Genomic DNA, 14,588 nt, shown 5'->3' on the forward strand with positions numbered 1-14,588 from the left:
TTGCATACCGGCACTTGTTGATGCTTGTTCCAGTGGAGGAGTAAGAGACATGATTCATCAGTCCAGTTTTGATACCCTTTTCCAGCTGATTATTAATGTTATTGCCCATAACCATTAAGAAGTCACTGGGACCGTCAACGATGCAAGGCCCAGTGCCCCTGCAGCTACCGCTATTGCATACCGGCACTTGTTGATGCTTGTTCCAGTGGAGGAGTAAGAGGCATGATTGATCAGTCCAGTTTTGATACCCTTTTCCAGCTGATTATTAATGTTATTGCCCATAACCATTAAGGAGACACTGGGACCGGTAACAGTACCCCAGTGCCCCCGCAGCTACCGCCACTGCATACCGCCACAGGTTGACGCTTACTCCAGTAGAGGAGTGACGGGAATCCCACTCCACATCTTCCCGGAGACAGGGCCCTACTGTCCCATCACTCCCTTCCGATAGGGCCGTGTGCAGAGGCGGCCGCTCACCTCAACACTCGTGACCTCCAAAAGCCAACATTTACGCGATACATGGCTGACTACTTTAGTGCATCTGACGAGGTTTTGGGTTTACTAAATATTCGTCGTTTAGTATACAGGTTGACCCATTTGAAGGTCTATGCAGTGTCTAGAAACCATTGGTTCCAAGACCAGTCTAAGGAACTGTAACCCAAGAAAATTGTGGAAGACCGATGCTATTTGCTTCTCGCAGTGCTAATTAAATCCTCAAGCCACGGATTCACGTACTTGGAAGCAATAGTGGTTGTTCAGTAAACATCTCGCTCGAAATCAGGTGGCCACTTCCGGCGTGTCGTTCTTCTCGTGGATGGGCAATTTCGTCGTAAGAAACATCGTACTTACGGCACGATCTGGATCGTGGCCAACGACTCGCGGGAAACGATTTTTAAACGATGAAAAGTTTCCCAGCGCAATGGCGTCCTTTACATAACACTGATATAGTGAACCAATTTTTCGGGGAATTATGCGCTTGCGTATACACGATGTCCCATTTATCACGAGTACCTTAAGTATCTCCGGTGTTATTCAAGATAGGAGAAAACGTCTATGAAAATGTACGATTCGACGATATGAGTATGACGTTGAAATACAAATCATGTCAAACGTCATATTCGAGGACATGTTAAGGCCGCGTTATCAGAGAAAAATATATAATAACAGAAAATATTCTCTGTCAAAGTAATTAATCATTTTTATCTCCGAGGAAAGGAAACGAAGTAAAGGGTAACTATTATAGGAGAAATTCCAAGGAAATGCAGTTTACAGCCCAAGCTTCTTCATTAATGAAAATGGAACTGAAAATCCAATTCTCCTGCTTGTATATTCTCTCCTGGTAAATTAAACTCCCGGAAGTTTGAAACGCCTGATATACATATTCATTAAACGAAAGCGTGATTTCTGGAACTTATCAGCCACGCAAAAATCTCTTGTCCTCCTTCTGTTTCCATCGTTGAAAAACTTTCCCCCCGAGATTCCATCTGGATGGAGAATAATCGCTATCGGCGAATCGATAAAGAATCCACCAAGGGGTCCCGGACTTGATCGGAGCGAAGCAAGGATTTGTTTCCGGTTGTTATAGAACGGAACAGAATCGCGAACGTCATAAATCTTGTCGTCGACGCTGCACGATATGCTCTTTAAAAACAAGAGTTTGATCAGCATACATCAACTTTACGGTATATGTATTTACCGTTTCCATATTTTATGTGAGAACGACAGGTGCGGACGCATGGCTCGTGCGGTAACGGAGGCATCGAGCTACAGGATGATTCAAAAGCTAATCCTGGAATTTATGTGACAAGCTTTCAATCTTCCTTCTAAAAGTTACTGTCACCTGGAAACTTTCAGCATCTGTAACACACTGTTCGTGATTAACCTGCTTGGATATCGGAGGCAGTAACATAACCTAAAATTGATCTTCGATATCCTGTTACATTATTCAGAAATAGAATGTCACGAGTTCGAGTATGTATGCTGTTTTGTATAGCAATAGATTTGGCTTATTTAGCCTCCATCACGTGCCCGACTCGTGTGCATGGTCCGGGTCAAAAGCGCTCCACCACGTGTCTGACTCGTACTGTCCACTTCCACTGAAGGCCAAATGGGTTATGTGTGCACCTACAGTTCTGATTCGTGGGCTAGGACTGGAACTTAAAGTCTCATGCGACTGAACGTAAGTCGGGCTCATCTTCCTATCCTTGTTCGTGATTCGAGGAACTAATCCCGGGCCAGGAGAAAAATGAGCGATCGTTTCTGTATCATCCTGTCTGCGCTGGCGTCGTGACTGACGGCACGCAGGGACACCTCGGCACGGAATGGTCTCGCGTCGCGTGCATTCGATCCGCACAAAGGAGCGTCGGATTTCACCTGTGTCGATTCAGAAGTGTGTCGTTCACGGACCGACCGTGGCAGCGTTTTAACGTCAAGTATGAATCGTTTCTCCCCTTTTGCGATGAAACGTTCGCTGTCCGCGACAGATGAAACGCGAGCTGGCTCTTGCTGGTGGCAAAAACGTGCACGATTGCTTTTTGGACGGGATCTGTGCCATCCGTGATCAAACACACGGGGCGGAAATTCAAATTCTGGCTGGACGGCTGGATTTAAGCTTCCAGTTTAACGTTGCGGGGTAAGGAATAATTTAATGTTATTAATCCACCATGGTGGGTTGCCCGGAACAGTGGCTCTAGGCTAGGCTAGTCGGAGACCGGTGCTCTCGACTTGCCCATGCTACTTGGAGTTCGCAATTAAGGAAGGAGGACCTCGTCGAGAATCTTGTATCGAACGCCGAGACCATGATCCTTAAACAGTCGGTCAATTTCGAGGGTTTCTATCAAAGTGCTGAACCGCTAGCACTTTTCAGGTTCTCCAGACATCATCTTTGCTTTCAACGTGTAACGATGGAAACAAAAAGGTTGGCAGGAGCGGTGTGGTTCGATGCCAAGGGTGGACGAGGGAAAAAATTGAATCGACGAGACACGGAAGAAAATTGTTCCGTGGCTTTCGAGCGAAGTAACGGTCTGTCTTTCTCGGAGAGCGGTGCAGCCTCGTCGTTGGGGATCGATCGCTCTACGGCCTCACTCGAAAAACACGCGTTGTATTATTCACGAATGTATTTTCATCTCTTGCCACGCACGCGTCTTTTCGCGGAGTAAATATTTACCCGATAGGATGAAACGCCTCTCCGCTTCCAGGGCTTTTACCTGTAAGCAATCGTTTTCCTTTTGCCTTTGCCAAGTTGGTATCCGTGTCCTGGCTTCTTTTAATGCCGCATCACGGACTAGAGCACGTCAAACGATATTAGATATTTAGTACAGGAACTGCGGTTGAAGGCACCGTCAAAGCGGACTGGAAAAGCTGTAGCCTTTTCGGAGACACGAAGGTACTTAGCACGATAAATCGCCGATACTTGACTGCGACTACTCGATAAACAACGGAACCCGAATTAGGAAGCTCACGAATTAGGACCTGGCAGGTGGAGAACCTGAAAAGTCTTCTAGGATACGTGCCAAGCATAGTAGAGCCTTTTCAATTATTGCAACGTTCTCCGTTATTATTATACCGAAAAATATCGAGGAAGAACTTTAGTCAGCTTAAAAACTGACTAATTCGTGCGGTCAACGCGTACAGTTCCGTTGATCCTATCACGCTTCGCGTTCGAAATTCGTCAGGGAAATTCGGGACGTTTCCTCGAGGCCCCAAGAGTAAAGTAATTGTTTAAAAAATCAAAATTACCGTTCCTCGAAATATACAGTTGCCCGCGAATTCCAGGAAACGGAATCGGGGTCGAGAGCGGCCGGATTGTTGGTGAGGTTCGATTCGGTTTTAACCGGCGGCCACCAAACCTATTAACAATTTCGCTGGTATTGTTCGAGGAGGAAAAAAAAAAGAAGGGGTAACAAATTTATCGGGAATGACCAAAATCGAGTACTGGTGGAGCGTGGACGGAACAGAACGTTCGCAAAATCCCATCTGTCGGACGTGTTCCGGGCTCGGACGGATCAGACATTCCATTTTCATACTTCTCTCGAATTTTCTTTGAAGTTCGGTTTCGTGCGAACTTCGATTCCCGTTTACTGGATCCTCGAAATCCTGACGATGAAAGGTGGGCCACGAATCGAAATCATTGAAAGAGCTGGGCGTCACTTTACCCCTACGTTTTAGGAAAACTTGGCGACGAAGAGTTTAGGTTCGCGACTCGTGATGCGAGACGGCGTTCTCATTGGATATTTCGAACAACTACTAGAGTAATCGGAAACTGATACGACTTTAGTAGAATTTTTTCGACAATAAAAGCAGGTATATAAGGAAAGTAGAAAGATATATAACATATACAATTTCAACAATCGTGATTGATATATATGAACTTATAGGTTGTGCAGACAGTTCGTGCCAATTTTTAAGAAAAATTCAAAGGCACATTTGAATTTTGATATATATTTATTGACGTAGAAAGAATTTGTAGCTGTACGCACTGCATATATTCTCGGTGCATGGATCTTTGTAGTAAATTAAAAGGTTGAATTATAGTAAATATTCCAACAGAATCTATGAGGCTGAGAATATAACTATGAATAATTTAAAAGGATATTAAAGTTAAATTGTAGATGTCTTTAATTTTCATAGTAGGCGACAACAGTGTAATGGCGCTGGTATTACCTGACATTCAGCTCTAAAAGGAGGACAAAGTAAATCGTGGCAACAGATCGGCCGTTACGATCTTCAGTGGATTGGCGAGGATCTCTTCGCGGGTGTAACAGTCGTAACGGGCGAAGGCCAGCCAGCTAAGGGGCAAAATAAAGAACAAGGCAGACGCGATGGTTCAAGTGGAGGCCTTTGATTTCTTTTCCGACGGTGAATTCAAGGCGCGGCCGCATTTTAACGTTTACGGTGGCAGCGCTGAACTCGATGAAAGTCTTCCCTTGCTCGTTCCCCGCTTGAAAGGTAATGAAACGGCCCTGACTCGTGAAAACTTTTCCGTCATGGCGGGTGGGATCTCTTTGCTCTTCGCCGAAGCAACCGATATTTTTTAGAGGAGAGAGTTCTTCTGGCGCGAAGAGCTTGTCTTCGCTTGCGGTACCGTCTATAATTTCATAGGAGCCAGTCGAGTCCTGTTTAGTAATTGTTTAGTAATTGTTTGAAAAATACAACCCGGCAAAATTTACGTGCCTCATAGAATATTTACTAGATTCTTACGTTTTTACAATAGACGTTGTCCAGAAACAGCATCTCAAGATATACATCTTAAAAAGCGTTTTTGATAACTCGAAACTCTTCGAAATATTCCAGTGAACGTCCCGCGGGATCCGCTCTGTGTTTTGTCGCTAAAGCTGCTCGCGCCGCAACGCGTCTTCCCGACCATGAATTTTACAATGACCGTAAAGCCCGGGCCAGTCAAACTACCGCTGTATAATTTGCTTCCACGGCTTTCCCAGTCTTTGCGTTAAAGCTGCTTATAATTCGCGAATTGATGAACTGCTAAACATTCTCAAATTTAGCACCGTGCGCATCTCGGACTGTCGATCCGTTTAAATCCATATCTAAAGCTGCACCATGAAAAGATTATGTCAGAATGTTTGGTTGTATGTGAAATGCGTGGAATGAGGGGAATGCACGTTTCACCTGGACTTTTCAGAATCGTCGCGCGATCGTCCAAATAAAGGAAAAAGGCGATCGAGGGGATCACTCGTTACGTCTTCGATGAGGCGTCTGGGAAATCTCGGGGTGAATTTCCGGGAATACCGTGCGTGCAACCTCCTCAGTGGCGCTCTATTCCCTACACCTCCCGCCCCCCCTAGAGGAGGAACACGATTCACGGGCGCATGAATCGTCTGCGAAAAAACCGCGAGGCAATTCGAGGCAAAAGCTAACGTACTCGACTGCTGGGCGAACCCCCAGGAACGGAATGTCGGTTGGATTTCCGGTTGGACTGTCGAGGCTGGGGCGCGATACTATGCCACGGAAATGGGAAAACTTTCAAGGCGCCACGGAACACAAAGTGCTACCTGGATTTCATGCGGCTTATGCACCAGGTGAACACCCTCCGACGTCGTCGTTTCGATCGGGAATCCCTTGATGGAACTACGTGAAACTCCAACCTGATGGTCGACGGAACCGTTTGTACATTCCGCGTCCAAACTGAAGGATCGCTTTCTAATCGCCTGAAAGGTAGCGAACTTGGAAATTTCGCGATGGGAAATCTATTTTCAAAGCATTTCTGAGGCACAGGGTATCCCAGAATTAGTGTGAGAACCGGGAATGGGGAGTAGCTGAAACGATTCTGAACCACAATTTCCTTTGCAAAATTGTCGAATAGTGCTTCGTTTTTGAATTATTAACGAACTATCCGACAATTTTTGCAAAGAAAACTGTGGTTAAGAATCGTCCTGGGACACCCTGTATACATAATTTAAAATATTTAAAAATGGAAATGTTCACTGAAGAAACTTAAATGATAAGTTTTAGGAAGAAATCACTAGGAAATTATTGAGCAAAGACAGTAAGTACATTTTCAAATTACACACCCCTCTGTCGATTCAGACCTAGCCTCACCCAGAGCTAGACCATTCTCCCCGTTCATAAGGAGTACAAGTGTCATTGGCTAACTGCGACAACACGTTCGTTAAAGCCACGAGCGTAAGTCCCGATGCATGAATAATGGAAGCCTGACGATCCATATTTAAACTGATGAATAATGCAGCAAAATATAACTCGTTTGAAAATTTAAAATCCGATACTACGACCAGCAGTTTCGCCACAGACGCCTGGATGACTCTATCCATCTCAAACTTCTAACACAGCCTAGCTAAACCACGAGCTATGTAAATGTGTCATGAATCGCTGCGAGATGGTATTGTAAGAAGTTTTGGTTAGGATGGGCCAAAACGTCGATCGCAGATACGGTAGTAAATATTTATTTATGTATATGGAATGAATAATACAACTTTCGCAGGAACACTTAGCTCCGCTCGATGTGCACGTCGTTCGTTCTTCCAATCGCATCTTTCTTTTAATCTTAGTTTACATTTCAATGACCCTCGTATTTAGGTAAAGTTCCACAGTTTTAACACATCCTGTATATCTTTACTACGTAACGGATCGCGAAATAGGGCATAATTGACACTCTCGTCGCAGCGAGGAATCTTTTCAGTTCCCTTTACTTGAAGCCACCAATCTTCCTTCGCACTTTCGCCCATGAATCTCGCCAATTACAGTGCGAACACAGCCAATTTCTGTAATGGCGCTACGAGGCATAGTAAACGGTTGTTAAGGCACATTCGTCATTACAGGAGCGCCATTCGACGCAATACTCTCGCGCCACCCGAGAAGCTCGATATCGTATGTCTTCCTTCAACCAAAACGGACCCTTCTCACGAATTACTACCCTCCGGGTAGTATTGCAACGGTTATCCGTATCAAGGGGGACGTTTCTACAGATTTTCCTATTCATGAATCAATCCCCTGACCGAATCGATACCCTGAATTCAGGACCAGTCTTCCGTGTACAAATCCCGTGGCAGGTGTGCAGTGGAGTTGCCGCTGGGAAGTGTCTGTGCAATCATTCCGTGATCGAATGATAAATTTATTGACGTCCGAATCCTACTGTCTTGTTAAATTGTCCCGTTGACGACCTGTGCCAGTACGTTAATTTAATCCGAGTTAATTCCGACCCGTCCCCAGTCACGTTCTATATGTAGCAGTTGTGCATCTACCTGGTGACGAGTTTTACTCGATCTAAGCACATCCCCAATTAACCTGATCGTTTCTTCTATGTAGGTCTACCTGGCGATGAGTTGTCGATAGTTTCGAAGCATCTCTAATCAATAGCACGTCTAGTTCCATATGTGGTCTCGTTGCGAATCGTAGAGGAACTTCTATACTCTGTAGAATAGTTAGGAAAACTATGCTGACCTAGCTTGACCATTCGTTTAGACGCTAGAATACCTCTAGACGTTCCGAAAGAATCTCTAGCGAAACTTCTGCCAGAGTTTAACAAACTTTCGCAGACCTCGGGTTCATTGCCAACAAAATGTTCTCTTCATTGTTTCCTGCTATCGGCGGGACGCTTTTTCACTGATAAGTATGCAAGCGTAACAGGAGCAAACTTTAAGACACTTGAAGGCTGATACGACTCGAGGAAAAGGAGAACTCGCTGCGTTATATTATCAAAGTTTTTATTGAGACAGAAACAATATCCAACATATGAGAAACATTTACGACGAGATACTACGAAATAAAATACGTAATATTACTTTGGACACAATGAAGAAATTAATAGCTAGGGTGTCAAGATTGGTAAAAGAAATTTTAAGAACACATAGTGAGATTGAATTGCTTCTACATCATTACACCCAAGATATCAAATAATAATGATATGTGATTCATTAACCCCTTCCCATATCATTTAGCTTGACGAAACTTAGGCCAGAAACTGATGTTTATATTTGGTCCGACTATTTGCTTACGAGCCTGGCTCCTGATATTCATGTTTGGGTCAAAATCTTCATTACGAGTCAGACTCGTCAAAGCATGGCAAGGGGTTAATAGATTGTAATTCATTAATAGATTCGTAATTTCCTTCAAATATTTATTTCAATTAAGGAAGCCGCATATTTATGAGCGTAGCTGTTCGTTCTAATATATCACACAACAAAATATATATCAACTGTATCAGAGGTCAGGTGTACAGCGCAATAATGAATATGTGTACAATAACGCAGAGAATACGGGACATGTCATACGTCCATCCGTCACTCGGTCCTACCAGAATCATCCAATTTGGCATCCTTCATAGAGCTCCATACTAGCCGCATCACCCAATTTGGCATGCTTCTCGCCATCATGCTTCTCGCAGTACCAGCGCATCACCCGACTTGGCATCCTTCATACGCTACCATCCCAATCACCCTAATTACGCCCTTAAAGTCACCGCGAGTCGGGATGGAAGATGTGACCCGTCTGCAAACGGCAAAGCTAATTCGTAACACAGGGCCGCGCAAAGAAAGGAAAAAGCTGGAGATCCAGAGGCAAAAGCATATAGTAAGTTCGGGAAGAAGAATGCAAAGATCTAGTAGGCGGAAATAGAGGGGTAACTCAAAGAGAATCGCGGGTAAAGGGATCGCGGAGCGAGGGAGATGGTGTCTCGAGGAGCGGCGGTCCCGGGGAGAAGCTTTTTTCATTAAAGTACAGAAAATCTTTTTAAGGGATATAAAGGACCGAGTCACGGAATTCCTTTGGTCGACCCGAGTCCGGGCAGCGAAATTGCCGGCGCTATACGAGGGAAGGAAGCGACTTGATAAAGGGAGAAACAAAGCCGAGGAAACAGCTAGGAAGGGGAGTCGGCGGACTGGCTGAACGATGGGTGGGGGGGCGGGGGTGGTCTGGAGGGCGGGGAATAAGAACCGGTGGGATTTCATCGCTCTGGCGAAATTCCGTGTTAATGTCATTCACGGTCGATCGCTGGCACAAAAGGGAACATCGTCGAAGCATTCCACTTTTAGGAAATTGTGCCGCGCATCCGTCTTTGCGCGACTCGGTTCCGGTCCACGCTCCGCTGCTTTCCTTCCATCGAGTTCGGACACCCTCACGGAGGAGTTCAGCTTTCTGCGATCGGCTGCGCAACTTGGAAATTACTATTGGACGCTTATCCGTCCCGGGATGTTTCATTTAGTTCCTCGTCTTATGAGATCCGTCTGGAACGTCCCACCCGATCCGCAGCGAGACAAGGTAGTTAAGAAATATTTTTGGATCGAAGTACAGAGGGAACGTTTTTCGCCGAGTTGCTCGATAAATGCTCACGAATTCGCATACTTCTTCTTACGTTCGCATTGCGTTTCGACTTCTCCCTCTGCTCCCCCTGTAGCGAACTTTCAACTCTCTGTCTCCAACGTCGGCGGAGTTTTCACTTTCCAGAAATTCGCCTCGACGTCTGCTGTTACTGATCGATGTTCTCCGCGAAATCTCGAGTTTATACCTCGCCGGGACACGCCTCGCCTCGAGGATATAATTTCATTTCGTAAGCGCCACCTTCGGACGGGGATCCCCGCGCGGGTAAAATAGCGCTCAACGTTTTAAAGGGACGTGCACGCGAGGATGTCCTAAGCGCGCAAAAAGACTCCGTGGGGGCGAATCTGAAGCACAAAACGAGAAGAAAATGTCCTATGAACGTGGGTTCTACGGTCTTTATTTTCGGAATTACGGCGAGTTGAAGAATGGTGCTCGCGACGCGCCAAGTCCGCTCTCGACCACCGTCTTTAATTCCCTGTAACTCGAAAACTAGAGCCTGGATGGCGGACACGTACATTACATATTTTTCTTGTTTTGTGTTGTAGATTTACTTTGTACAGTGTTGATGAGCGTTAACGATAAAAATATTTAACAATATCTTGGTTGTACTTTGCAAAATTCTATTCTAAGAACACGATGTCACGGTGAACCTCTAAACATGGATCCTCTCCCAGAAAATGGTGTCGAGTGGGCCGTTAATCGTCGCTAAAGTATTCCAAGGTTTATTACACTCTCTATCACCGATCCGTTGGTTAACCGGGAGAAGAACGGCTTGATTGGAATTCTGTCGGGCCAAGCTGAACGCCTGAGATGCTCTAAAATAACTGCGCCTTCGCGAGCTAATAGAGGCTAATGGCGACTTTGTCGTCGACGAGCAAAAGGTGAAATTTAAAGGCTTGGCTCTATTTTCATTCTTATCGCACCTTTCGTCTTCAGGAAATTCTCCAGCCTCTCGGTCGATATAAATATTCATAGACATTTACCACAGTACCTCGTTTCAAGACGAAACATGTTATCTGCCTGCTGTCTTGAATCGAGGATAGGTGGAAAATTTTATTTCGAAGGAAGGTGTTGCAACCACTTATTCTAGCCACGTTTGGACTCATTTTTATTGGGAAAGCTTTGCCAATCTATTCGTGAAATTGTCACAAGGAGTAAGTGGCGTCAAGTTCATTTCCTGTTCGGATTAGATTCCCAGCTGATTCTAATTTGCTAACAAAACAGAGGCCCACGATGGAATCTTCGGTTATCAATTTTCCAATCCAGACGCTCGATCACCTCAGTTTATTCAAGTCGTGTCTCCCATTCGTGAAAACAGAGCAAGATAAAAGGCAAACGTAGGCACCAGCGCGAGATTGACAAAGCTGAAGTAGATCTATGCAATTTGAAATACGTGCGTGTGGACACCAAGCCTGAGGATTTTATAAATTTATATATATTCATAGTGTAAAAATTTGAAAACGAATTTTTTAATATTAAAGTGAAAAGCACTCGAGAAACAGTTGGACGTAGACTCCTGTACGACGTTCATAATCCTCTAATTAATTAATTAAAAATTACGGTTTTTTGCGGTCCGCGACTCGAGGGGTTAATCAACTCGATCATTAAACTCCGATGTACTTTTGTTGCAGGCACACGGACATCGTCCGCGAAACAGCGGTTTCCGATTCGCCCTCCCTCGGTGAGTAAAAAATTGTCATAGAAAACGTATCGTCCTCCGGAACGATCGTCCGCGGGAGCCATAAATCTCCGCGGTCGTAGTTAGAGAGCGTCCAGATTTAATTAATAGCGTCTCGGCTGGCAATCGACGCGACGGTGTAATTTGACGCGGCCGCGTGATCGATATCGACGCAATAACTCGTCGTGAGCGGCATAATTCGCAGCTGCGTAGCCCCGTGTTTTGCCGGCACTTTATCGATTCGTGATACGATCCGTGTCGATACCTAAATTATTCCAATTACTACCTGGAAATAAAGTAAACGAACATTTTCGAATTGCAATCGCACACGTTTTTCCTAGTATGGTGTTACGTTCATAAAATTGTGCTCGGTGGATCTTGATATTATCGATTTAAATATTTAAAAGAAGTCTACAACGTTAGGCATTAACTTGTGCGCATTGTTATTAATTGCATCAAGAATTGTTTCAATACTTTCCAGTAGATGGACATCGAAGTTAGAAAAACTTAGCGTTGTTGATTTTCCGCAAAACTGATCTGTATAAAATATTTAGTGCACGTACTGTTAAATTGAAACATTTGATACTTTTTATATGGACCTAGTGATGAAGGGTATCGAGGTTTCCCTCGGGAATCGAAGAAAAAGTAATTGCTTGAAATAAAATACATCATTCGAAGTAGGACGTTTCGACGAGCACGAAATTTTCCCATTCAATTCGCATGATCCGTCGCGGAGCAGTTCACGAACACGTGTATCCACGTATCGGTCGCGAGACATCGACACGCGATTCTTTTTTATTCCGTGCGCCTCAGCCGAGCGTAGGCGGTTGGCGATGTCGACGACGACGACGACGACGACGACGACGTTTCTCGACGTGAAATTGAATCGTCCAGATGGAAATTCGCCTTCGTACGACCGAATACGTGTGGGAGGACCTTCCCAGGGACGTACGCGACCGGCGGCGGTGTGCCTGTGCGTATATCCCGTCCTCTATACACGTAACCGTTCCCGGAAGTTATATAGAAGTCCGGCGCGTACGAATCGTAAAGCTTCTGGACACTGGGAATGGGATTTGAGGGATGACGGGGGACAGAGAAAGTTTCGACTTCGTTCGGAAACAACGATCAGCTCTGGTCTTACTTCGTCAAGGTTCTTTGATTTCACAGCTACCGCTTTTCTTGATTTTTCTTTTCTTGTCGCTTTTGTGGAATCGAGAACTTTGAAGAAATACCGTTAGCTCCCGAGAAATGGGAGCTTCCGTGTCTTTTATGGTTGCTCGAATTGACTATTGAGGGTTTCCGTTTGTACCCATTGAAGCCTCTAGCGAGTCCTTATTTATCGATAAACGATCAATCGCTAATAAAACATGGAAGGTAATAGAACAGCAGGCGAGTTGGTCGATGGCTGAGTGACTTGGGTACGGAACTCCCATCTGGTAGGGTCCGGGTTCGAGTCCCACTGGGTCCAAAAATCACAAAGCACCATCTTCTTCTGCAACTTTTCAACAAAATGACAACCCAAGCCTGTGGCAAATACAACAATATTTATTTAAACAAATACTGGGACTTTAGTCAAATATTATTCGAATAAATTTGATTCGAATAACTCTAGAGATTCGTTCGCTAATAAAGAATAATTTACCTAGAGTCTCGTTCGTTATTCACGAATAATTCTTTAAAATTTCTTAGTCGTACGAACCTGACAGTGATCAAACGATGAAAAGTACATCGCTCTATTTGAACATTTCATCGCCCCCGCCTTCGACACGGGAGGATCCAGACGTCGCCTGTAGATTTCTACCTGCGTCTTCGCCACGTTGCGATAAATTTTTGACATCGTGGAACGCTCTCGTCCCGAGGAAATTATTTACACGATATTTCTCGTGAGCCACGTCTAGCTGGCGAATAGAGAGAGAGAGAGAGAGAGAGAGAGAGAGAGAGAGAGAGAGAGAGAGCCCCAACACAGTTGAAGTCTGACGTCCAGACAGACTGGATGCGGGATCGCGGAGATTTACAAAGCGTAAAAAATGTGCAAATAGTGTACAGAGACGCGAAGTGTAAAAAGTGAAGAGGGCCGGGGCATTTCGCGAATAGCAGTGCAAACGAGAAACTGCAGGATGCAGTGCTGTGTAGACGAGTTTCGAATGGAATAATCCTCCCCCGTGGAAGACCGGCGCAGTTTAACTTTCGCGAAAATTCACAATAGCGAGTGTGCCATCGCTCGTAGCTTGGCAATTCATCAGGCTATCCTCGCGAGAAGTACGAAAAAAAAATGGTATATTATTAAACGAAACGGTCGCGAGCGGCTAGCATTCGTTCGGTATTACAATGAACGTTCATTAAAACAATGCAATTAATAAACAATTATATGAATACCGACTACCGCTAATTTCCATAAAATGCTCCTACTTTACGGCCGACGGAATCGGCAAATTATCATATTAAATATTTCACGCTTCACGCAGGCTGACGTCGTGTCGCAGTAAATCACATTAATTATGAATGTTCCTGTTTTCATGAATTTGCAAAAATTACGCCCAGCCGTTCGTCGATCATAAGTCTCGAACGGAAAAAGCGAAAATCAACATTCCGCGACACATTTATCTTTCGATATTTCGGAGCTTTCAACTACGGTGAAAAACAGTTTCGAAATATTGTTTATCGCAACCGGAAACCGTGGTAATAAACGAGGTTAACCGTCGGGTACCCTGTCAAATTTGATATTTTCATCTGGAAGATGGTAGAAAATTAATTACTCGCATCTTTCCATGAAAACTCAGCCCCCGTTTTACGGCTTACTAAATATTCCCTCAAAGAACAGCGTGCAATTAATTATCAGTTTCACCCTCTGATCCAATTTATTCGCTACTTAGGTTGAGCGAAGCTCCGCTGGCCTGTGAAATTTAATATACTGCTGGGAAACATTAGAAAATAATAAATTACTGCTAATCCCGGCTCGATTGCTGCTCGAGACAACTGCGCTCGTTGTTCGCCTCAACAGACGTAATATTACGTCGGCAGGAAGTAGTTATGGCTTACCTAAGAACGCGATATTACGTCTACTCGCATTTGCAGGCTGTCGATGATATACCGCTACGTGTTCCTAATTTCAGCACCGGTA

The 14,588-nt window shown here is 44.7% G+C and overlaps 1 protein-coding gene across 1 annotated transcript in view; it reads left to right on the forward strand.

Moving 5' to 3' along the window:
• Window positions 1-14,588, forward strand: part of LOC128879462 (protein artichoke-like) — a 193,803-nt gene that overhangs the window by 53,330 nt on the left and 125,885 nt on the right. The window contains exon 2 of the mRNA XM_054128619.1: window positions 11,421-11,470. The gene's annotated coding sequence lies outside the window, so the exon portion shown is untranslated. The remainder of the gene's footprint in view (window positions 1-11,420; window positions 11,471-14,588) is intronic.

This window comes from Hylaeus volcanicus, chromosome 7 (genome assembly GCF_026283585.1).
Source record: "Hylaeus volcanicus isolate JK05 chromosome 7, UHH_iyHylVolc1.0_haploid, whole genome shotgun sequence".
NCBI lineage: Eukaryota > Metazoa > Arthropoda > Insecta > Hymenoptera > Colletidae > Hylaeus > Hylaeus volcanicus.